Below are 25,819 nucleotides of genomic sequence, written 5' to 3' on the forward strand. Positions count from 1 at the left end.
GCTTCTACAAACATTGGTGAAAGAATGGGTCGCTCTCAGGAGCTCAGTGACTCCAAGCGTGGTCCCGTGATAGGTGGCCACCTGGGCAATAAGTCCATCCGTGACATTTCCTGGCTACTAAATATTCCACGCTCAACTGTTAGTGGGATTATAACAAAGTGGAAGCAACTGGGAACAACAGCCACTCAGCCACCAAGTGGTAGGCCACGTCACATGACAGGGCGGGGTCAGCGCATGCTGAAGCGCACAGTGCGCAGAAGTCGCCAACTGCAGAGTCAATAGCTAAAGACCTCCAAACTTGGTGTGACCTTCAGATGAGCCCAACAACAGTGCGTAGAGAGCTTCATGGAATGGGTTTCCATGGCCGAGCAGCTGCATCCAAGCCTTCCATCACCAAGTGCAATGCAAAGCGTCGGATGCCGTGGTGTAAAGCACGCCGTCACTGAACTCTAGAGCAGAGGAGACGTATTCTCTGGAGGGACCAATCACGCTTCTCTGTCTGGCAATCTGATGGACGTGTCTGGGTTTGGTGGTTGCCAGGAGAACGGTACTTGCCTGACTGCATTGTGCCAAGTGTAAAGTTTGGTGGAAGGGGGATTATGGTGTGGGGTTGTTCCTCAGGGGTTGGGCTTGGCCCCCTAGTTCCAGTGAAGGGATGACATTTTGGACAATTTCATGCTCCCAACTTTGTTGGAAGAGTTTGGAGATGGAACAGGAAGGGGCCAACATGACTGCCCACCAGTGCACAAAGCAAGGTCCATAAAGACATGGAGGAGCCAGTTTGGGGTGGAGGAACTTGACTGTCCTGCATAGAGTCCTGACCTCAACCCCATAGAACACCTTTGGGATGAATTAGAGCAGAGACTGTGAGCCAGGCCTCCTCCCCCGACATCAGTGCCTGACCTGACAAATGTGCTTCTGGAAGAATGGTCCAACCTTCCCATAGACACCCTCCTAAACCTTGTGGACGGCCTTCCCAGAAGAGTTGAAGCTGTTATAGCTGCAAAGGGCGGGGCCAACTCAATATTGAACCCTACGGACTAAGACTGGGGGGCCATTAAATGTCATGTGTGTGGAAAGGGCGGGGCCAACTCAATATTGAACCCTACGGACTAAGGCTGGGGGGCCATTAAAGGTCATGTGCGTGGAAAGGGCGGGGCCAACTCAATATTGAACCCTACGGACTAATGCAGGCCATAGACGGGGAGAAAAACGGCCGATTTTTCTTTTAAAAAACGAAAAATCGGTCGTTCAAGCGGCCGACGTTACCATCAATGGTAAAAAAAATCGGCCGATTTTCATCCCGTCTGCAGCTGGCAAAGTGTCCCTGCAGAGAGCTCCGCTATTTCTCTGACAGTTCCTTGACATTTACAGAGGTTGCAACAATGTATCTATTTGTTTCCATTTAGGATACAGATGTTTTTATTCGGAAACAAATAGATACATTGTTGCAACCGCTGTAAATGTCAAGGAACTGTCAGAGAAATAGCGGAGCTCTCTGCAGGGACACTTTTTGCTGGACTGGAATTCCTCTTATTTTCATCCTACTTCTTCTTCTTCATCATCCTCATCCTCTTCTTCTTCTTCATCCTCTTCTTCTTCATCCTCATCCTCTTCTTCTTCATCATCATCATCCTCATGCTCTTCTTCTTCTTCTTCATCCTCTTCTTCTTCATCCTCATCCTCTTCTTCTTCATCATCCTCATCTTCTTCTTCTTCATCCTCATCCTCCTCTTCTTCTTCATCCTCATCCTCTTCTTCTTCTTTTTCTTCTTCTTCTTCCTCATCTTCTTCTTCATCCTCATCCTCTTCTTCTTCTTCATCCTCTTCTCCTTCTCTTCATCCTCTTCTTCTTCATCCTCATCCTCTTCTTCTTCTCCTTCTTCATCCTCATCCTCATCTTCTTCTTCATCCTCATCTTCTTCCTCATCCTCTTCTTCTTCATCCTCATCCTCTTCTTCTTCTTCATCCTCATCCTCTTCTTCTTCTTCTTCTTCCTCATCCTCTTCTTCTTCATCCTCTTCTTCTTTTTCTTCTTCTTCTTCATCCTCATCTCCTTCTTCATCATCCTCATCCTCTTCTTCTCCTTCTTCTTCTTCTTCTTCATCCTCATCTTCTTCTTCATCCTCATCTTCTTCTTCATCCTCATCTTCTTCTTCCTCATCCTCTTCTTCTTGTTCTTCTTCATACTCATCCTTTTCTTCTTCTTCTTCTTCTTCTTCTTCTTCTTCTTCTTCTTCTTCCTCATCCTCTTCTTCATCCTCATCCTCTTCTTCTTCATCATCCTCATCCTCTTCTTCTTCTTCTTCTTCATCCTCATCCTCTTCTTCTTCTTCTCCTTCTTCTTCTTCATCATCCTCTTCTTAATCCTCTTCTTCTTCTCCTTCTTCTTCATCATCCTCATCCGCATCCTCTTCTTCTTCATCATCCTCATCCTCTTCTTCTTCATCCTCATCCTCTTCTTCTTCTTCATCCTCTTCTTCCTCATCTTCTTCATCCTCATCCTCTTCTTCTTCTTCATTCTCATCCTCTTCTTCTTCATCATCCTCATCCTCTTCTTCTTCATCCTCATCCTCTTCTTCATCCTCATCCTCTTCTTCTTCATCATCATCCTCTTCTTCTTCATCCTCATCCTCTTCTTCTTCTCCATCATCATCCTCTTCTTCATCCTCATCCTCTTCTTCTCCTTCTTCTTCATCATCCTCATCCTCTTCTTCTTCATCCTCTTCTTCTTCTTCATCCTCATCCTCTTCTTCTTCTTCTTCTCCTTCTTCTTCTTCTTCTTCTTCATCATCCTCTTCTTAATCCTCTTCTTCTTCTCCTTCTTCTTCATCATCCTCATCCGCATCCTCTTCTTCTTCATCATCCTCATCCTCTTCTTCTTCATCCTCATCCTCTTCTTCTTCATCCTCATCCTCTTCTTCTTCTTCTTCATCCTCTTCTTCTTCTTCCTCATCTTCTTCATCCTCTTCTTCTTCTACATCCTCATCCTCTTCTTCTTCATCATCCTCTTCTTCTTCATCCTCATCCTCTTCTTCTTCATCCTCTTCTTCTTCTTCTTCATCATCATCCTCTTCTTCATCCTCATCCTCTTCTTCTCCTTCTTCTTCTTCTTCATCATCCTCATCCTCTTCTTCTTCTTCTTCTTCTTCTTCTTCATCCTCTTCTTCTTCCTCTTCTTCTTCTTCATCCTCTTCTTCATCCTCTTCCTCTTCTTCTTTTTCTTCTTTTTGTCTTTTTCTTGCAGGTCACTGCTCATGCGCAGATTTTTTATCGGTAAAAAATCGGCCGATTTGCCCACTAATTGCCGCGAAAATCGGCCGATCGGCAAAATTGGACGATTTTTTTCCAACTTTACCAAAAAAAAAAAACGGCCAAAATACCGAAAAACGGCCGAACAAATAGCCCACTAACGATCCGAAAATCGGCCGATTTTATTTTCGGCCGAAAAATCGGCCGATTTTCGACCCATCTATGGTCTGCATTAGACTGGGGGGCCATGAAAGGTCATGTGCGTGGAAAGGGCGGGGCCAACTCAATATTGAACCCTACGGACTAAGGCTGGGGGGCCATTAAAGGTCATGTGTGTGGAAAGGGCGGGGCCAACTCAATATTGAACCCTACGGACTAAGGCTGGGGGGCCATTAAAGGTCATGTGCGTGGAAAGGGCGGGGCCAACTCAATATTGAACCCTACGGACTAAGGCTGGGGGGCCATTAAAGGTCATGTGTGTGGGAAGGCCGACGCCCAATAATTGGGGGAATATAGTGTATATTATACAGGAGTGACATCAGTTTTTGAGGACATTTCCAAATACTGTTATTAATAATAAAAATACATTTTATTTGCTTCCTGCTGCTGGTTACAAATCATATGTAATTGTTGTCTTAGTTTAGAATAGCTCCGGCCTATTTAAATGAACCCTTTTATTCCTGGAATATGCTGAATGCGCACGTGTTCTACAATTCGGACAGCAGAGGGCAGCACTGCACCTGTCTCCTGGCTGCAGCTGGCTGGGGATTATAGTGAGATGTTAGTTGGCTCCGAATTAAAGAGACCGTCCATCTACAGGGGCCACAGTATCAGGCCGCTCCAACCTCTGATCAGTGTACAATCTTTTCTGATGGAAAGCAGCCAAACCTCGCAGGATCCTCCTTACAGGAGCTTACACTCTAATGTCCCCTCCCCCACAGTCACATCAGTCTCTGTACCAGAGGAGCTGACACTCTAATGTCCCCTCCCCCACAGTCACATCAGTCTCTGTACCAGAGGAGCTTACACTCTAATGTCCCCTCCCCCACAGTCACATCAGTCTCTGTACCAGAGGAGCTTACGCTCTAATGTCCCCTCCCCCACAGTCCCATCAGTCTCTGTACCAGAGGAGCTTACACTCTAATGTCCCCTCCCCCCACAGTCACATCAGTCTCTGTACCAGAGGAGCTTACACTCTAATGTCCCCTCCCCCCCAGTCCCATCAGTCTCTGTACCAGAGGAGCTTACACTCTAATGTCCCCTCCCCCCACAGTCACATCAGTCTCTGTACCAGAGGAGCTTACACTCTAATGTCCCCTCCCCCCCAGTCCCATCAGTCTCTGTACCAGAGGAGCTTACACTCTAATGTCCCCTCCCCCACAGTCACATCAGTCTCTGTACCAGAGGAGCTTACGCTCTAATGTCCCCTCCCCCCAGTCCCATCAGTCTCTGTACCAGAGGAGCTTACACTCTAATGACAGCCGCCAGCACCATAACAAACAAAGGCACTGTGAGGGGGGAGGGCTGTGTGATTGGGGGACCTCTGGTTAGATGGGGGGGGGGGGGTTGATGTGATGGGGAACCTTTGCTGTGATGGAGGGACTCTGATGTGATGGGGGGAGGGACTCTGATGTGAAGGGGGCTCTGATGTCATGGGGAGATGTCTGACATGATGGCTGGATCTCTGATGTAAAGTGGGGACTCTGGTGTGATGGGAGAGGGTTCTGACGTGATGGGAGAACCTCTGATGTGATTGGGGGACTCTGATGTAATGGGGGGGGCATCTGACATGATGGCAGGACATTTGCTGTAAAGGGGGCCTCTGATTTGAAGGGGGGACCTCTGGTGAGATGGGGTACTCTGAGAGGAAGGGGGACTCTGGTGTGATGGGAGACCACTGATATGAAGGGGGCCTATGATGTGATGGTGGTACATCTGACATGATGGGAGAACCTCTGATGTAAAGGGGGCCTCTGATTTGAAGGGGGGGGGACTCTGGTGAGATTGGGGACCTTTGAGGGGAAGGGGGCACTCTGGTGTGATGGGGGACCACTGATATGAAGGGGGCCTGTGATGTGATGGTGGGACGTCTGACATGATGGGAGAACCTCTGATGTGAAGGGTCAACTCTGGTGTTATGGGGGACCTCTGAGAAAAAGGGGGAACTCTGGTGTTATGAGGGCCTCTGATTTGAAGGGGGGACTCCGATGCGATGGAGTCATATCTGTTCACCCGGTGCAACCTCTTCTTTTATATTTGACCAAACAAAGTGGGTCACTTTATTGGGTCACTTTCGCCCTAAAATGAACTTTGGTGGATTTTTCACTGAAATTTCGCCTTTCCTGGACCGTCGCCCCGATATCGGGTCACATAAAATCCTGGAGGGACCACCGATGTGTTCTCCGGGGTCCCCGCTGTCCGAAAATATCTCCTGTTGGGGGCTTCATCCGATCTTCTGGCCTAAAATGATTTTTTTAAAAAACACGAGCGCCAGAAAAATGCAAAAACGTCTCCGGCAGCGGAAGGGTTGAAGCCGATTCTGTGCTGATGTTTTATGGGGTTTTTTTGTTGTTTTTTTTGTTTGTTTTTTTTTTATTATTATTATTATTATTATTATACAGGATTTATGGCGCCAACAGTTTGCTCAGCACTTTACAATATAACGGGAGACAATACAGCAACAATACAGTTCAATACAAGAGGGATAGGAGGGCCCTGATCCCGGGAGCTTACAATCTAGGAGGGAGGGGCTAGTGGTACAGTAGGTAGTCACTGTGGGGGATGGACTGGTTGGAAGAGTAGAGGATTCCAGAATTAGCTGAGGGCTGGATAGGCTTCCCTGAAGGGAGAGGTTTTCAGTGATCGCCGAGAGGCAAGTAGAGTAGGTGATAATCTGATAGATTGGGGTAGGGAGTTCCAGAGGATGGGTGACGCCCTGGAGAAGTCCTGGAGATGAGCATGGGAGGAGGAGAGAAGGGAGCTGGAGAGCAGGAGGTCGTGCGAGGAGCGGAGAGGACGGTTTGGGTGATATTTAGAGACAAGATCGGTGATGTAATTGGGGGCGGAGTTATAAATGGCTTTATATGTCATTGTTAGAGTTCTGAATTTTATTCGTTGGGCAACTGGGAGCCAGAGGAGGGATTGGCAGAGAGGGGTGGAGGACACTGAGTGGAGGCCAGTGGAGGGATTGGCAGAGGGGGGTGGAGGACACTGAGTGGAGGCCAGTGGAGGGATTGGCAGAGGGGGGTGGAGGACACTGAGTGGAGGCCAGTGGAGGGATTGGCAGAGGGGGGTGGAGGACACTGAGTGGAGGTCAGTGGAGGGATTGGCAGAGGGGGTTGGAGGACACTGAGTGGAGGCCAGTGGAGGGATTGGCAGAGGGGGGTGGAGGACACTGAGTGGAGGCCAGTGGAGGGATTGGCAGAGGGGGGTGGAGGACACTGAGTGGAGGCCAGTGGAGGGATTGGCAGAGGGGGGTGGAGGACACTGAGTGGAGGCCAGTGGAGGGATTGGCAGAGGGGGGTGGAGGACACTGAGTGGAGGCCAGTGGAGGGATTGGCAGAGAGGGGTGGAGGACACTGAGTGGAGGCCAGTGGAGGGATTGGCAGAGAGGGGTGGAGGACACTGAACGGTTAGTAAGGTGGATGAGTCTGGCAGCAGCATTCATGATAGACTGAAGAGGGGATAGCCTGCGATGAGGTCAGCCAATGAGGAGGAAGTTACAATAGTCGAGGCGAGATATAACAAGAGAGTGAATGAGTTGCTTAGTGGTTTCCGGGGTTAGGAATGGGCGATCTTGGAGATGTTGTGGAGGTTGCAGGTGTTGCGGAGGTTGGAGATGTTGCGGAGGTTGGAGGTGTTGCGGAGGTTGGAGATGTTGCGAAGGTTGGAGATGTTGTGGAGGTTGGAGATGTTGTGGAGGTTGGAGATGTTGCGAAGGTTGGAGATGTTGCGGAGGTCGGAGGTGTTGCGGAGGTCGGAGATGTTGCGGAGGTCGGAGATGTTGCGGAGGTTGGAGGTGTTGCGGAGGTCGGAGATGTTGCGGAGGTCGGAGATGTTGCGGAGGTTGGAGGTGTTGCGGAGGTCAGAGGTGTTGCGGAGGTTGGAGATGTTGCGGAGGTCGGAGGTGTTGCGGAGGTCGGAGGTGTTGCGGAGGTCAGAGGTGTTGCGGAGGTCGGAGGTGTTGCGGAGGTCGGAGATGTTGCGGAGGTTGGAGTTGAAAACTGAATGGGACTTCCAATATTTTTTTTTTCGGGAAATGGCGCCCCGGGAGGTTTTGGTAAAGAACAAAAGCAGCTCCGGCTGCAATTCCTGTAGTTGTCCTCAGCGTTGCCATTAGACCGGTGACAACCTGTGAGTGCCGGGTGTCATGACCCCGCCCCCGGAGGGTTAAAGCAGAAGGAGCGTTCTGGTTGGTGGGATTCGGTTCACAATCACAAAGGTAACATTGTTGCCTTCTATTGTGACATGAAATTCCTGGGTGACAACGTAAAAGGAAAATTCCTCCCGAAGTGACATTTCCCCGCCGGTTGTCGGGGGTGGGAGGGGGGTGGGCTCTGACGGTAAATGACCCCCCCCCCCGACTCCCTCCGCCGGTTGCCGTGTAACACAACATCTGCTGTGCATTTGCCGATGACTCACCGCAAAGAGAGAAAAAGAAAAAAAATCGTCTGAATCATCCCGCTGCCCAGATCGCTGGGAGAAGCGGAAACGCGCGGCGAGGTGTGCGCGCCGCTCAGGGAAAGTGTGAGTGTGCGGCTGGAGCGACGCCCGCGGGTGGGCGGAGACGGGTCCGGGCAGTGTTGTGGCGTTGCTGGGTGCGGTATCCATGGAGACGGGAGGGAGCAGGAAGCCGTGATAGCGACGGGACAAATAAAGATTTAATCATTAAACTCGACTTGGGAGACGAATTGTCGTCAGATATTGTATCGGTCCCTGGACTCAGGAGCTAGCAATCTAATCCCAACCTCACATCAGTCCCTGGACTCAGGAGCTGACAATCTAATCCCAACCTCACACCAGTCCCTGGACTCAGGAGCTAGCAATCTAATCCTGACCTCACATCAGTCCCTGGACTCAGGAGCTGACAATCTATGGTCCCTACCTCACATCTGTCCCTGGACTCGGGAGCTTGCAATCTAATCCCTGCCTCATATCAGTCCCTGGACTCAGGAGCTAGCAATCTAATCCCGCCTCACATCTGTCCCTGGACTCAGGAGCTAGCAATCTAATCCCGCCTCACATCAGTCCCTGGACTCAGGAGCTGACAATCTAATCCGACCTCACATTAGTCCCTGGACTCAGGAGCTAGCAATCTAATCCCGACCTCACATCAGTCCCTGGACTCAGGAGCTAGCAATCTAATCCCGACCTCACATCAGTCCCTGGACTCAGGAGCTAGCAATCTAATCCCGCCTCACATCAGTCCCTGGACTCAGTTTCGTTCATGTAGGTCAGCCCATTGAAGTGAATGGGCTGCCCTACGCGCGGCGCGCGGGAACGCGTGCCATGGTGACGTTAGGTGCGAAGCAAGCCTCAGATATCACCTTGTTGTGTCTTCTCATCCCTGCACACGCCACCATTTATCACTTCAGCGCGCACGCGGGGCGTGAAACACGCGTGTCACCATAATCGGCTACGCTTTTTATTACACCGCTCAGCTGTTGCGTTTACGTTTGAATGAGAGGAAGGCGTTAAATTCGAGGAATGGAGCCGCCTCACTGGCAGCTGGAGCCGAGCCAAGGATCGGACAGGAAGTTTGCACAACGTTGTCGCTCCATCGGCGCGGTTTGTATACATCGTCAGCGTGGAGACGCCACAACAATCGCCGTGTTTTCGCAGAATACAGTAACAAAAGTTTGATCTGCAAGCGCCGCGCAGCAGCTGAACGGATCAGAATATTGCCAAGAGGGCCGCGCCGCGCCGGGCTAGAGGTTCTGCATAGAGAAAATGCCAGCTTCCTGGCTGCCGCGGCCATCCTCTAGGTCAGTGGTTCTCAACCTTTCTAATGCCGCGACCCCTTAATACAGTTCCTCATGTTGTGGTGACCCCCAACCATAAAATTATTTTCATTGCTACTTCATAACTGTAATTTTGCAGTGGGAGGAGTAGTGCCATGTCATTGGTGTCAGTGGAAGGAGTAGTGCCCCATCATTGGTATCAGTGGGAGGAATAGTGCCCCATCATTGGTGTCAGTGGGAGGAATAGTGCCCCATCATTGGTGTCAGTGGGAGGAATAGTGCCCCATCATTGGTGTCAGTGGGAGGAATAGTGCCCCATCATTGGTGTCAGTGGGAGGAATAGTGTCCCATCATTGGTGTCAGTGGGAGGAATAGTGCCCCATCATTGGTGTCAGTGGGAGGAATAGTGCCCCATCGTTGGTGTCAGTGGGAGGAATAGTGCCCCATCGTTGGTGTCAGTGGGAGGAATAGTGCCCCATCATTGGTGTCAGTGGGAGGAATAGTGCCCCATCATTGGTGTCAGTGGGAGGAGTAGTGCCCCATCATTGGTGTCAGTGGGGGGAGTAGTGCCCCATCATTGGTGTCAGTGGGGGGAGTAGTGCTCCATCACTGGTGTCAGTGGGAGGAATAGTGCCACATCATTGGTGTCAGTGGGAGGAATAGTGCCCCATCACTGGTGTCAGTGGGGGGAGGAATAGTGCCCCATCGTTGGTGTCAGTTGGGGGAGGAATAGTGCCCCATCGTTGGTGTCAGTGGGGGGAGGAATAGTGCCCCATCGTTGGTGTCAGTGGGGGGAGGAATAGTGCCCCATCGTTGGTGTCAGTGGGGGGAGGAATAGTGCCCCATCGTTGGTATTAGTGACACAAATGATGGGGCACTATCCCTCCCACTGACACCAATGATACTTACCTTGCTGACCCCTGCTCCAGCCTGGGCTCGCTCTCTCACTTACCTGTCAGCTGTCTTCCTTCTCTGGCCGCTCTCCTCTTCACTCGCTCCGGCAGCTCCCTCGGTCTTCTTTGATGTACGCGCGCTGCCGCTCGGCTCCTCCTCTCCAAGCTCCACCTCCTTGCCGGTGATTGGCCGCCTGTGTGCCTCTCCTGAGCTACAGTTCCGGTGGCCAATCAGCGGCGAGGAGGCGGAGCTGCTGAGTGATCCCGGAGGTGTGGCCAGGTGACAGGAGCAGCGTATCATCCCGCCCACACATCGCCGGAGACTGCAGCGGTGTCTCGGTTCCTAAGACCATCGGAAATATGTGTTTTCCGATGGTCTTAGGCGACCCCTGGGAAATGGTCGTTCGACCCCCAAAGGGGTCGCGACCCCCAGGTTGAGATCCGCTGCTCTAGGTGGTCAGATTTCGGGAGTAAAATGTGGATGTGAAATGTCGCTGGCGTTGCGAAAAAAAGGCGCCAATTTTATTGCGCTGATTGCTCATGGCATTATCCTGGATTTGCACCCAAGCATCTTTCTCCAGAATGCATTTACTGCTGAAATCTGATAAATGTAGCAAACGCAGGTCAACGTGCGTGTGATGCAAGTGTGCGTTGTCGTGGGTTGCAATGCCCTTCGTACTGAATGTCGACATGTGCTATAGAAGAAGCAATACACGAGAGACGTGGAAGCAATGCAAAAAATGCGGGCCCCTAGAGGAAGCAATGCATGACATGTGGACCCCAAGAAGAAGCAATACACGAGACGTGGGCTCCTAGAAGAAACAATACACGAGATCTGGGCTCCTACAAGGAGCAATACACAAGACGTGGAAGCAATGCAAAAAATGCGGGCCCCTAGAGGAAGCAATGCATGACATGTGGACCCCAAGAAGAAGCAATACACGAGACGTGGGCTCCTAGAAGAAGTACATGAGACGCTGGCCCCTAGAAGAAACAATACACGAGATCTGGGCTCCTACAAGGAGCAATACACAAGACGTGGAAGCAATGCAAAAAATGCGGGCCCCTAGAGGAAGCAATGCATGACATGTGGACCCTAAGAAGAAGCAACACACGAGATGTTGGCCACTAGAAGAAACAATACATGACACGTGGGCTCTGAAGAGAAGTATATGAGACGTTGGCCCCTAGAAGAAAAAATACACAAGATGTGGGCCCCTAGAAGAACTACGTAAGACATTGGCCCCTAGAAGAAGCAATGCATGAGACGTGGGCTCCTAAGAGAAGTATATGAGACGTTGGCCCCTAGAAGAAGTAATACACAAGATGTGGGCCCCTAGAAGAACTACATGAGACGTTGGCCCCTAGAAGAAACAATACACGAGACATTGGCCCCTAGAAGAAGTAATACACAAGATGTGTGCCCCTAGAAGAACTACATGAGACATTGGCCCCTAGAAGAAGTAATACACAAGATGTGGGCCCTAGAAGAACTACATGAGACATTGGCCCATAGAAGAAGCAATACATGAGATATGGGCTCCTAGAGGAAGCAATTTACGAGACGTGGGCAATGGAAGAAACAATAGACAAAATGTGGGCCCCTAGAAGCAGCAATACACAAGATGTGGGCCCCTAGAAGAAGCAATATATAAGACGTGGTCCCCAGAACAATACACAAGATGTGAGCCCCAGAAGAAGCAATACACAACACATGGACTCCTAGAAGAAGCAATTTACTAGACGTGGGCCCCTAGAAGAAGCAATACACAAGGTGTGGGCCCCTAGAAGAAGCAATATTAGAGGTGTGGGCTGCCTAGAAGAAGCAATACACAAGATGATGGGCCCCCAGAAAAAGCAATATATGAGACCTGGACCACTAGAAGAAGCAATACATGAGACATGGGCTCCTACAAGAACCAATTTATGAGATGTGGAACCCTAGAAGAAGCAATACACAAGACGTGGGCCCCTGGAAGCAATACACAAGATGTGGGCCCCTAGAAGAAGCAGTACAGAAGACGTGGGCCCCTAGAAGAAGCAATACACAAGATGTGGGCCCCTAGAAGAAGCAATACACAAGACGTAGGCTCCTAGAAGAAGCATAACATGAGACATGGGCCCCTAGAAGAAGTAATACAAGAGGCGTGGGCCCCAGAAGAAGCAGTACACAAGACGTGGGCTCCTAGAAGAAGCAATACGCAAGACGTGGGACCCTAGAAGAAGCAGTACAGAAGACGTGGGCCCCTAGAAGAAGCAATACACAAGATGTGGGCCCCTAGAAGAAGCAATACACAAGATGTGGGCCCCTAGAAGAAGCAATACACAAGATGTAGGCCCCTAAAGAAGCAATACATGAGCCATGGACCACTAGAAGAAGCAATTTACGAGACATGGGCCCCTAGAAGAAGCAATACACAAGATGTGGGCCCCAGAAGAAGCAATACAAGAGGTGTGGGCCCCAGAAAAAGCAATACACAAGATGTGGGCCCCTAGCAGAAGTACACGAGACATTGGCCCCTAGAAGAAGCAATACACGAGATGTGGGCCCCTAGAAGAAGCAGTACACGAGACGTGGGCCCCTAGAAGAAGCAATACACGAGACGTGGGCTCCTAGAAGAAGCAATACACAAGACGTGGGTCCCTAGAAGAAGCAGTACAGAAGACGTGGGCCCCTAGAAGAAGCAATACACAAGATGTGGGCCCCTAGAAGAAGCAATACACAAGATGTGGGCCCCTAGAAGAAGCAATACACAAGATGTAGGCCCCTAAAGAAGCAATACATGAGCCATGGACCACTAGAAGAAGCAATTTACGAGACATGGGCCCCTAGAAGAAGCAATACACAAGATGTGGGCCCCAGAAGAAGCAATACAAGAGGTGTGGGCCCCAGAAAAAGCAATACACAAGATGTGGGCCCCTAGCAGAAGTACACGAGACATTGGCCCCTAGAAGAAGCAATACACGAGATGTGGGCCCCTAGAAGAAGCAGTACACGAGACGTGGGCCCCTAGAAGAAGCAATACACGAGACGTGGGCCCCTAGAAGAAGCAATACACGAGACGTGGGCCCCTAGAAGAAGCAATACACGAGACGTGGGCCCCTAGAAGAAGCAATACACGAGATGTGGGCCCCTAGAAGAAGCAGTACACGAGACGTGGGCCCCTAGAAGAAGCAATACACGAGACGTGGGCCCCTAGAAGAAGCAATACACGAGACGTGGGCCCCTAGAAGAAGCAATACACGAGACGTGGGCCCCTAGAAGAAGCAGTACACGAGACGTGGGCCCCTAGAAGAAGCAATACACGAGACGTGGGCCCCTAGAAGAAGCAATACACGAGACGTGGGCCCCTAGAAGAAGCAATACACGAGACGTGGGCCCCTAGAAGAAGCAATACACGAGACGTGGGCCCCTAGAAGAAGCAATACACGAGACGTGGGCCCCTAGAAGAAGCAATACACGAGACGTGGGCCCATAGAAGAAGCAATACACGAGACGTGGGCCCCTAGAAGAAGCAATACACGAGACGTGGGCCCATAGAAGAAGCAATACATGAGACGTGGGCCCCTAGAAGAAGCAATACACGAGACGTGGGCCCCTAGAAGAAAAAATACACAAGATGTGGGCCCCTAGAAGAACTACATGAGACGTTGGCCCCTAGAAGAAACAATACACGAGACATTGGCCCCTAGAAGAAGTAATACACAAGATGTGTGCCCCTAGAAGAACTACATGAGACATTGGCCCCTAGAAGAAGTAATACACAAGATGTGGGCCCTAGAAGAACTACATGAGACATTGGCCCATAGAAGAAGCAATACATGAGATATGGGCTCCTAGAGGAAGCAATTTACGAGACGTGGGCAATGGAAGAAACAATAGACAAAATGTGGGCCCCTAGAAGCAGCAATACACAAGATGTGGGCCCCTAGAAGAAGCAATATATAAGACGTGGTCCCCAGAACAATACACAAGATGTGAGCCCCAGAAGAAGCAATACACAACACATGGACTCCTAGAAGAAGCAATTTACTAGACGTGGGCCCCTAGAAGAAGCAATACACAAGGTGTGGGCCCCTAGAAGAAGCAATATTAGAGGTGTGGGCTGCCTAGAAGAAGCAATACACAAGATGATGGGCCCCCAGAAAAAGCAATATATGAGACCTGGACCACTAGAAGAAGCAATACATGAGACATGGGCTCCTACAAGAACCAATTTATGAGATGTGGGACCCTAGAAGAAGCAATACACAAGACGTGGGCCCCTGGAAGCAATACACAAGATGTGGGCCCCTAGAAGAAGCAGTACAGAAGACGTGGGCCCCTAGAAGAAGCAATACACAAGATGTGGGCCCCTAGAAGAAGCAATACACAAGACGTAGGCTCCTAGAAGAAGCATAACATGAGACATGGGCCCCTAGAAGAAGTAATACAAGAGGCGTGGGCCCCAGAAGAAGCAGTACACAAGACGTGGGCTCCTAGAAGAAGCAATACACAAGACGTGGGCCCCTAGAAGAAGCAGTACAGAAGACGTGGGCCCCTAGAAGAAGCAATACACAAGATGTGGGCCCCTAGAAGAAGCAATACACAAGATGTGGGCCCCTAGAAGAAGCAATACACAAGATGTAGGCCCCTAAAGAAGCAATACATGAGCCATGGACCACTAGAAGAAGCAATTTACGAGACATGGGCCCCTAGAAGAAGCAATACACAAGATGTGGGCCCCAGAAGAAGCAATACAAGAGGTGTGGGCCCCAGAAAAAGCAATACACAAGATGTGGGCCCCTAGCAGAAGTACACGAGACATTGGCCCCTAGAAGAAGCAATACACGAGATGTGGGCCCCTAGAAGAAGCAGTACACGAGACGTGGGCCCCTAGAAGAAGCAATACACGAGACGTGGGCCCCTAGAAGAAGCAATACACGAGACGTGGGCCCCTAGAAGAAGCAATACACGAGACGTGGGCCCCTAGAAGAAGCAATACACGAGACGTGGGCTCCTAGAAGAAGCAGTACACAAGACGTGGGCCCCTAGAAGAAGCAATACACGAGACGTGGGCCCCTAGAAGAAGCAATACACGAGACGTGGGCCCCTAGAAGAAGCAATACACGAGACGTGGGCCCCTAGAAGAAGCAGTACACAAGACGTGGGCCCCTAGAAGAAGCAATACACGAGACGTGGGCCCCTAGAAGAAGCAATACACGAGACGTGGGCCCCTAGAAGAAGCAATACACGAGACGTGGGCCCCTAGAAGAAGCAATACACGAGACGTGGGCCCCTAGAAGAAGCAATACACGAGACGTGGGCCCCTAGAAGAAGCAATACACGAGACGTGGGCCCCTAGAAGAAGCAATACACGAGACGTGGGCCCCTAGAAGAAGCAGTACACGAGACGTGGGCCCATAGAAGAAGCAATACACGAGACGTGGGCCCCTAGAAGAAGCAATACACGAGACGTGGGCCCCTAGAAGAAGCAGTACACGAGACGTGGGCCCATAGAAGAAGCAATACACGAGACGTGGGCCCCTAGAAGAAGCAGTACACAAGACGTGGGCCCCTAGAAGAAGCAATACACGAGACGTGGGCCCCTAGAAGAAGCAGTACACAAGACGTGGGCCCCTAGAAGAAGCAATACACGAGGCGTGGGCCCCTAGAAGAAGCAATACACGAGACGTGGGCCCCTAGAAGAAGCAGTACACACGTGCCCTGACAATCAGCACACGTTGTGTGGCCCCAGCAGATGTCTGTGTGATTCCGGACGTTTCTCCTACAAGGGAAGCCCTGTCTGTGACCGCACTCCCAAAATATCTCCGGGCTTCCCTGCCCCTCCGCCGTCACTAAGGAAACCCGGCAAAAATAAACACCGGGAAACGCACGAGACCGCCCAGGGGCCACAGACGGGCCCTCTGGGAGGCTGATGAAGTCAATTTTTCCCTTGAAGAACTGCTTGCCCCGCCGGGCCTCCAGCCTCAGCCCAACCGGGCCTCCAGCCTCAGCCCCCTCCCCCACCTCCTCTACCAAACGCTGGATCTGGATAACCAATACCACCGCCAGATCCTGACTACGCCGGTCATGTGACTCCTCGCGCCCGCAGAGCGCCGCTTGGTAGACATGGCCCTCTCTCCCCTCCTGCGGCAGATTATTTTTTTTTTTTCTTCTGGTGACTTGGCAGGCGGCGTGGAAAATGAGGCCGCGAAAAACGTTTACAGATTTGGGTTTAAAAGAGAAGAAAAAGGGAAGAGTAGGGGGGGGTGGGGGGGAATCGCCACAAAGGGGGCGGGGCTAATGTTCCCTAAATCGTAAAAAGTTTGGCGCCGAACGGGACGACTTATTAAAACTAACAAGTATTTCCGTACAACGCGCGTTTCGCTCGTTTGTTCTTTCAATTTTCTTTTTCCTGTCCATACGGGCCGTTCACGCCATCGTATTTTACGGACGCAGAATCAGAACGCGCTAAAAAGCGCAAAACTAGGTCCTGTAGGACGCATTCACGCCTGACAGACGCGTTTTTTTTGCACGCGTTCAAAAAAACGCACATCGCTGTTCCCAGCATCCCAAATGCGGCAAGCGGACGCACATTTTGGCGCATTTTAAAATAGTGGCAAGGCCGACACCCAAAAGGGTACACGAGCGACTTTCATCAAATAAATGGGCAGGGTGGCCTGAAAACGCGCAAAAAAAGCACGCAAAAACGCGTGTTCACGAACTGAAATTGAAAAACGCACATCGCTATTCGCTCTTCTTGGCAAACAGATGCACATTTCAGCGCATTTTAAAATGCGCGTTCACGAATCGAAAAACGCACATCGCTATTCTCTGTTCCCGGCAAGAGGATGCACATTTTGGCGCATTTTAAAATAGGCGCCAAACGTGCCGAGGCCGACGCCCCAAAAGGCGACTTTCATCAAATAAATGGGCAGGGTGGCCTGAAAATGCACACAAAAAAAAGCACGCAAAAACGCACGTTCACGAATCGAAAAACGCAGATCGCTATTCGCTCTTCTTGGCAAGCGGACGCACATTTCAGCGCATGTTAAAATAGGTGACAAGCGTGCCAAGGCCGACGCCCAAAAGGGTACACGAGCGACTTTCATCAAATAAATGGGCAGGCTGGCCTGAAAACGCACACAAAAAAAAAAGCAAGCAAAAATGCGCGTTCACGAATCGAAAAACGTACATCGCTATTCTCTGTTCCCAGCAAGCGGACGCACATTTTGGCGCATTTTAAAATAGGCGCCAAACGTGCCGAGGCCGACGCCCCAAAAGGCGACTTTCATCAAATAAATGGGCAGGCTGGCCTGAAACCGCACACAAAAAAAAAAAGCACGCAAAAATGCGCGTTCACGAATCGAAAAACGTACATCGCTATTCTCTGTTCCCAGCAAGCGGACGCACATTTTGGCGCATTTTAAAATAGTGGCAAGGCCGACACCCAAAAGGGTACACGAGCGACTTTCATCAAATAAATGGGCAGGGTGGCCTGAAAACGCGCAAAAAAAGCACGCAAAAACGCGTGTTCACGAACTGAAATTGAAAAACGCACATCGCTATTCGCTCTTCTTGGCAAGCGGATGCACATTTCAGCGCATTTTAAAATGCGCGTTCACGAATCGAAAAACGCACATCGCTATTCTCTGTTCCCGGCAAGAGGATGCACATTTTGGCGCATTTTAAAATAGGCGCCAAACGTGCCGAGGCCGACGCCCCAAAAGGCGACTTTCATCAAATAAATGGGCAGGGTGGCCTGAAAATGCACACAAAAAAAAGCACGCAAAAACGCACGTTCACGAATCGAAAAACGCAGATCGCTATTCGCTCTTCTTGGCAAGCGGACGCACATTTCAGCGCATGTTAAAATAGGTGACAAGCGTGCCAAGGCCGACGCCCAAAAGGGTACACGAGCGACTTTCATCAAATAAATGGGCAGGCTGGCCTGAAAACGCACACAAAAAAAAAAAGCACGCAAAAATGCGCGTTCACGAATCGAAAAACGTACATCGCTATTCTCTGTTCCCAGCAAGCGGACGCACATTTTGGCGCATTTTAAAATAGGCGCCAAACGTGCCGAGGCCGACGCCCCAAAAGGCGACTTTCATCAAATAAATGGGCAGGGAGGCCTGAAAATGCACACAAAAAAAAGCACGCAAAAACGCACGTTCACGAATCGAAAAACGCAGATCGCTATTCGCTGTTCTTGGCAAGCGGACGCACATTTCAGCGCATGTTAAAATAGGTGACAAACGTGCCAAGGCCGACGCCCAAAAGGGTACACGAGCGACTTTCATCAAATAAATGGGCAGGGTGGCCTGAAAACGCGCACAAAAAAAAGCTCGCAAAAACTCGCGTTCACGAATCGCAATCGAAAAACGCACATCGCTATTCGCTGTTCCCGGCAAGCGGACGCACATTTCGGCGCATGTTAAAATAGTGCCGAGGCCAACGCCCCAAAAGGGTACACGAGCGACTTTCATCAAATAAATGGGCAGTTTGGCCTGAAAACGCTCACAAAAAAAAAAAACACGCAAAAACGCGCGTTCACGAATTGAAAAACGCACATCGCTATTCGCTGTTCCTGGCAAGCGGACGCACATTTTGGCGCATGTTAAAATAGACGTCGAACGACGTTTGCGATTTTCGGACGAAAAATCGTCAATGGCATCGGGAGATTTTCGTGGTTCCTCCCGTTTTCGGTGATCGGGCATGTTGGAAAATTCGTGAAAAGCGACCGAATTTTCCAACATGCCCGATCACCGAAAAGGGGAGGGACCACGAAAATCGGCCGGTGCCATTGACTCCACTAACAGAGAGAAAATTGGCCGATTATTCTAAGATCCGACTTTCGGACGAAAAATTGGTTGAATTTCGACCGCGTATGGCCGGCATAACAGTCGCATGTCAGAATTTCAAATAGGAGGAGCTTTTGTGGCCACGCCCCCTTCTCTGTATCCTATCAGAGTCCCTGAACCCAGGAAAAAAAAAAAGCCAGTCTATTGGGAGAGACGTACTGTGAATAGCGGCGGGGTATCGGGCAGAGCAGGGGCGGACTGACAACTCATGGGGGGCAATAGAGGGTCATGGGGCCCCTGTGTCCTTGCCCACACTCAAAGCACACCATAAAAAAGGTGCCAGGGGCATTTCATGGGGCCCCCCTACTGACCCCGGGCCCTCGGGCAGTGCCTGAGTTCCCCAATGGTCAGTCCGCCCCTGGGGCAGACTAGGCTGCAGCTTCTGCCGTTGTAGCGCCCCCTCCTGCTGAAGCGCCTCTTCTACCCGCCCCCCTCGACCATGCCCCTGAGGGTGGGGCCTTTTATACTGGGGGCGGGACAGGGGGCGGGGCTTGCATTAGAAAAGACATAATCCAATGGTTGCAGTTACTTCATCGATTCTCCTCTCTGGAAATAACGTCCTATTGGACCATCGGAGTTCTACTTCAATCCATGGGTGTGGCGATTATACGGAACGTTTTGGCGATCTTTGATTGGAGGACAGACGTGGTGGGCGGAGTTTGTCGTTTCTCTGATATAAAAAGTCTCCAAATATTCGCCAAAGATCTGCAATAACATGAAATTATTCATTAATGGGAGCCCCTCCCCCCCCTCCCTCTTCTCTTTCCTAGGTGGGGGGGAGGAGGGGGGGTTATGATTTAAATTTGGTTATAGCTGCCTGTGGTTTGTATGAGTCACAATGTAACCATCACACTGATTGTTAACCCCTTCGTGGACACACCCGGCGTCACTGCCCACCACCCCGATCCACACATGGCGAGTGCAGGGCACCAACCGGGGGCTAAACTACAGCACAATATCTCAATATGGATCTGCCAGGAGGGGGAGGGGAGGGAGCGATGTTCTGCAGATCTCTGGGGGGGTCAGTGGACGAATAATCTGCAGAATATCTCAATATGGATCTGTCAGGAGGGGGAGGGGAGGGAGCGATGTTCTGCAGATCTCTAGAGGGGTCAGTGATGGGATAATCTGCAGAATATATCAATAATGATCTGTCAGGAGGGGGATGGGACGGAGCGATGTTCTGCAGATCTCTGGGGGGGTCAGTGGACGAATAATCTGCAGAATATCTCAATATGGATCTGTCAGGAGGGGGATGGGAGGGAGCGATGTTCTGCAGATCTCTAGAGGGGTCAGTGATGGGATAATCTGCAGAATATATCAATAATGATCTGTCAGGAGGGGGAGGGGAGGGAGCGATGTTCTGCAGATCTCTGGGGGGGTCAGTGGACGAATAATCTGCAGAATATCTCAATATGGATCTGTCAGGAGGGGGATGGGAGGGAGCGATGTTCTGCAGATCTCTAGAGGAGTCAGTGATGGAATAATCTGCAGGTAGCGTAGATAATCCTACATTTTGGGATGGGAAGGGGTTGCAGCGAGTTGCATTCTCTCTCCCGGACTTGTAACATTCTTGAGGTTTCCACTTCGTCACCAACTTTCTACACTGGGGATCCCGCTCAGTAGGTGGAGCTTAATGGGGTGGAGACCGAACTACACAGGGAGAGCTTTGTATACTGAGTGCTGGGTGTGGCCGTATCTGCTTCTAGTAAAAACTATTACCCATTATTATACTGTTCTACTACTATGACACCATATACAGGAGTGACATCACCGCCCTCCAGATATAAGATATATTATACAGAGTGACATCACCGCCCTCCAGATATAAGATATATTATACAGAGTGACATCACCGCCCTCCAGATATAAGATATATTATACAGGAGTGACATCACCGCCCTCCAGATATAAGATATATTATACAGAGTGACATCACCGCCCTCCAGATATAAGATATATTATACAGAGTGACATCACCGCCCTCCGGATATAAGATATATTATACAGAGTGACATCACCGCCCTCCAGATATAAGATATATTATACAGAGTGACATCACCGCTCTCCAGATATAAGATATATTATACAGGAGTGACATCACCGCCCTCCAGATATAAGATATATTATACAGAGTGACATCACCGCCCTCCAGATATAAGATATATTATACAGAGTGACATCACCGCCCTCCGGATATAAGATATATTATACAGAGTGACATCACCGCCCTCCAGATATAAGATATATTATACAGAGTGACATCACCGCCCTCCGGATATAAGATATATTATACAGAGTGACATCACCGCCCTCCGGATATAAGATATATTATACAGAGTGACATCACCGCCCTCCAGATATAAGATATATTATACAGAGTGACATCACCGCCCTCCAGATATAAGATATATTATACAGGAGTGACATCACCGCCCTCCAGATATAAGATATATTATACAGAGTGACATCACCGCCCTCCAGATATAAGATATATTATACAGAGTGACATCACCGCCCTCCAGATATAAGATATATTATACAGGAGTGACATCACCGCCCTCCGGATATAAGATATATTATACAGAGTGACATCACCGCCCTCCAGATATAAGATATATTATACAGAGTGACATCACCGCCCTCCAGATATAAGATATATTATACAGAGTGACATCACCGCCCTCCAGATATAAGATATATTATAGAGTGACATCACCGCCCTCCAGATATAAGATATATTATACAGAGTGACATCACCGCCCTCCGGATATAAGATATATTATAGAGTGACATCACCGCCCTCCAGATATAAGATATATTATACAGAGTGACATCACCGCCCTCCAGATATAAGATATATTATACAGAGTGACATCACCGCCCTCCAGATATAAGATATATTATACAGAGTGACATCACCGCCCTCCAGATATAAGATATATTATACAGAGTGACATCACCGCCCTCCGGATATAAGATATATTATACAGAGTGACATCACCGCTCTCCGGATATAAGATATATTATACAGAGTGACATCACCGCTCTCCGGATATAAGATATATTATACAGAGTGACATCACCGCTCTCCGGATATAAGATATATTATACAGGAGTGACATCACCGCTCTCCGGATATAAGATATATTATACAGAGTGACATCACCGCTCTCCGGATATAAGATATATTATACAGAGTGACATCACCGCTCTCCGGATATAAGATATATTATACAGAGTGACATCACCGCCCTCCAGATATAGGATATATTTCTCTGGCGATACATGGGGGGGGTCGGAGGGGACACTTCCGGGTGTCTAGACGTTCTCTTCCCGCGGCCAGAAATAGAGTCCAGGATTGGGTTACAATGAGCTCTGCCTGGACATGTCCCATACATGCAGAACGAGGACAGATACTGAGAATGACACCCGGCATCCAGGACTACACTCAGCCCTGCACTGTATCTATGGAGGGGTGGGGTTGTCACCATGGAGGGGGAGGGGTTTGTTAGATGGAATAGTCGATCTAGAAGGACAGATCACATGTAACATGCGTGTTGCCGTCATGTATGGGGCGATATCCATTCCACATCCTAATGTGCAATACACACATAAATAACACGCTGACACGTGACAACTGCCCTTCTGCACACATAGGTCTGAATGGACCCTCCCTGAAAAAACAATGACCATGTAAGCCCCCCCTTCCCCCGTCAGCATTGCTTGGTTTGCCCCAACTCCCCCAACTGTCACTTTTACTGGACAGCTTGGCCTGGTAAGGAAATAATAAAGGGGGGGAAACAGAGACACAAGGACCGCTCCTATGGACTGGATGCGTCACCCCGTATATATCATTTAGTGTTCAGCCCGAAGGTGCAGGTATGGGCGGTGGTACCAGGCGGGGGCGCTGTAGTATGGTGGTACCAGGTGGGGGTGCTGTACTGTAGTATGGTGGTACCAGGCGGGGGCGCTGTAGTATGGTGGTACCAGAGTATCGAGGTCCAGGTATGGGCGGTGGTACCGGGCGGGGGCGCTGTAGTATGGTGGTACCAGGTGGGGGTGCTGTACTGTAGTATGGTGGTACCAGAGTATGGAGGTCCAGGTATGGGCGGTGGTACCAGCCGGGGGCGCTGTAGTATGGTGGTACCAGGTGGGGGTGCTGTACTGTAGTATGGTGGTACCAGAGTATGGAGGTCCAGGTATGGGCGGTGGTACCGGGCGGGGGCGCTGCAGTATGGTGGTACCAGGCGGGGGGCGCTGTAGTACAATGGTACCGGGCGGGGGCGCTGTAGTACGATGGTACCGGGCGGGGGCGCTGTAGTACGGTGGTACCAGGCGGGGGCGCTGTAGTATGGTGGTACCGGGCGGGGGTGCTGTAGTACGGTGGTACCAGGCGGGGGCGCTGTAGTATGGTGGTACCGGGCGGGGGCGCTGTAGTATGGTGGTAACGGGCGGGGGCGCTGTAGTACGGTGGTACCAGGTGGGGGCGCTGTAGTATGATGGTACCAGGCGGGGGGCGCTGTAGTATGGTGGTACAAGGTGGGGGTGCTGTACTGTAGTATCGTGGAACCAAGTGGGGGTGCTGTACTGTAGTATGGTCGTACCAGACGGGGGCGCTGTAGTACGATGGTACCGGGTGGGGGCGCTGTAGTACGATGGTACCAGGCGGGGGCGCTATAGTACGGTGGTACCGGGCGGGGGCGCTGTAGTACGGTGGTACCAGGCGGGGGCGCTGTAGTACGATGGTACCAGACGGGGGCGCTGTAGTACGGTGGTACCAGACGGGGGCGCTGTAGTACGGTGGTACCAGACGGGGGCGCTGTAGTACGGTGGTACCAGGCGGGGGCGCTGTAGTACGATGGTACCAGACGGGGGCGCTGTAGTACGGTGGTACCAGGCGGGGGCGCTGTAGTACGGGGGTACCAGGCGGGGGCGCTGTAGTACGATGGTACCAGACGGGGGCGCTGTAGTACGGTGGTACCAGGCGGGGGCGCTGTAGTACGGTGGTACCAGGCGGGGGCGCTGTAGTACGATGGTACCAGGCGGGGGCGCTGTAGTACGGTGGTACCAGGCGGGGGCGCTGTAGTACGGTGGTACCAGGCGGGGGCGCTGTAGAGACTGGAGGGAATTCTCTGCCCCTTTAAGATCCAGCAGGCCTTTCCCAGGTCATGTGATCTCCCTCCTGCCCTCCCATACTGCCCCTGGCTGACCCCAGGTGGAGGGCTTCTGCTTCCTGTGTGTCAGTCCCGCAGGACAGGCTAGGTAGGTATGGAGGAGGTAGGTGGTCCCCCCCCCACTCTGTATATAATGTGCATGTGTGACATCATCGCTGTCCAGATATAAGATATATATTACAGGCAGACTAGGTAGGTCTGGAGGTGGTAGGTGGCCCTGAGGACTCCTTCCCCGCTGTAACAAATTCCTGTGTGCGTCATAAGCCCCGACCCCGCCCACAGGAGTATTCTCGCCATCGCTGCGATGACAAGATCCGGGGCTCATTCACACCGCGGCGATGCGTGCGCGTTAATATGTGTTGCGTTAAGACCGGCAACGCAGGTCCAACCCCCCCCCCCCCAGACCTGCAATTTTTTTCACGTGACGCACATTAGCGCACTGGCAGGCGTTGAAGCCTTAGCATGTTGGAGGGCGGCGTTCGTTTTACATACATGTAGCGGCGGGAAGGCGTGTTTCGGTCCCGAGGGCTCATTCCGTTGCTCTGCGCAGTGCTAGGCGCACACTAGAGCGGGTCACTGCAGCGGACGGGCGCAGGCGGCGTAACGCAGTGCGCAATGATCCATGGGTGTAACGCAGTGCGCAATGATCCACAGGCAAAATGCAGTGCGCAATAATCCACGGGCGTAACGCAGTGCGCAATATAGTGTATTGGGGAGCTCCTTTTCTATGAATGACGCTACTCAAACATGGTGCATTGGGGGGCTCATTCACTAGGACTGACGCTACTCTAAGTGCGGTACATTGGGGGGCTCATTCACTGTGAACGACGGTACTCTAAGCACGGTGTATTGGGGGGCTCATTCATTGTAAATGGCGCTACTCTAAGCACGGTGTATTGGGGGGCTCATTCATTGTAAATGGCGCTACTCTAAGCGCGGTGTATTGGGGGGCTCATTCACCACTTTAGGCGCGGTGCATTGGGGGGCTCATTCACTGAATGGTGCTACTCTAAGCGCGGTGCATTGGGGGGCTCATTCACTGTGAATGGCGCTACTCTAAGCGCGGTGTATTGGGGGGCTCAATCACTGTGACTGATGCTACTCTAAGCGCGGTGTATTGGGGGGCTCATTCACTATGAATGACGCTACTCTAGGCGCGGTGCATTGGGGGGCTCATTCACTATGAATGACGCTACTCTAAGCGCGGTGTATTGGGGGGCTCATTCATTGTAAATGGCGCTACTCTAAGCGCGGTGCATTGGGGGGCTCATTCACTATGAACGACGCTACTCTAAGCGCGGTGCATTGGGGGGCTCATTCACTGTGAATGGCGATAATGTGGGTTTGTACAATCAGAGGCACCCAGAGATTTTAACTTTTCTCCTCGTCTAGTACTGAGCTCCGCCCACCGCGGCAAACCCATCGATAGAAACTTCCCGGGATGGTTATCTGAGTTTCCCCGCACGCGGGACGTAGATTCGTCTTTCGGGGGAAGTTATTTATGATGTGGTCTCGGCGCTCACAGAGGGGAAGTCTGAACACCGCCGGGGGAAGTATCGGTTTTACAGCGACCGCCGTGCGGTCGATGCGTCACTTTTCTTCACGCTTCCCTAATTCACAAATGCGTAGAACGCTCTTTATTACAGCCATGGCAACGGTAAACAATGGTGAAGATTTTCAAGAATTTACC

Source organism: Staurois parvus, unplaced genomic scaffold (assembly GCF_062004578.1).
Source record: "Staurois parvus isolate SC_StPar_1 unplaced genomic scaffold, SC_StPar_1.0 ptg001923l, whole genome shotgun sequence".
In the NCBI taxonomy this organism is placed as follows: Eukaryota; Metazoa; Chordata; class Amphibia; order Anura; family Ranidae; genus Staurois; species Staurois parvus.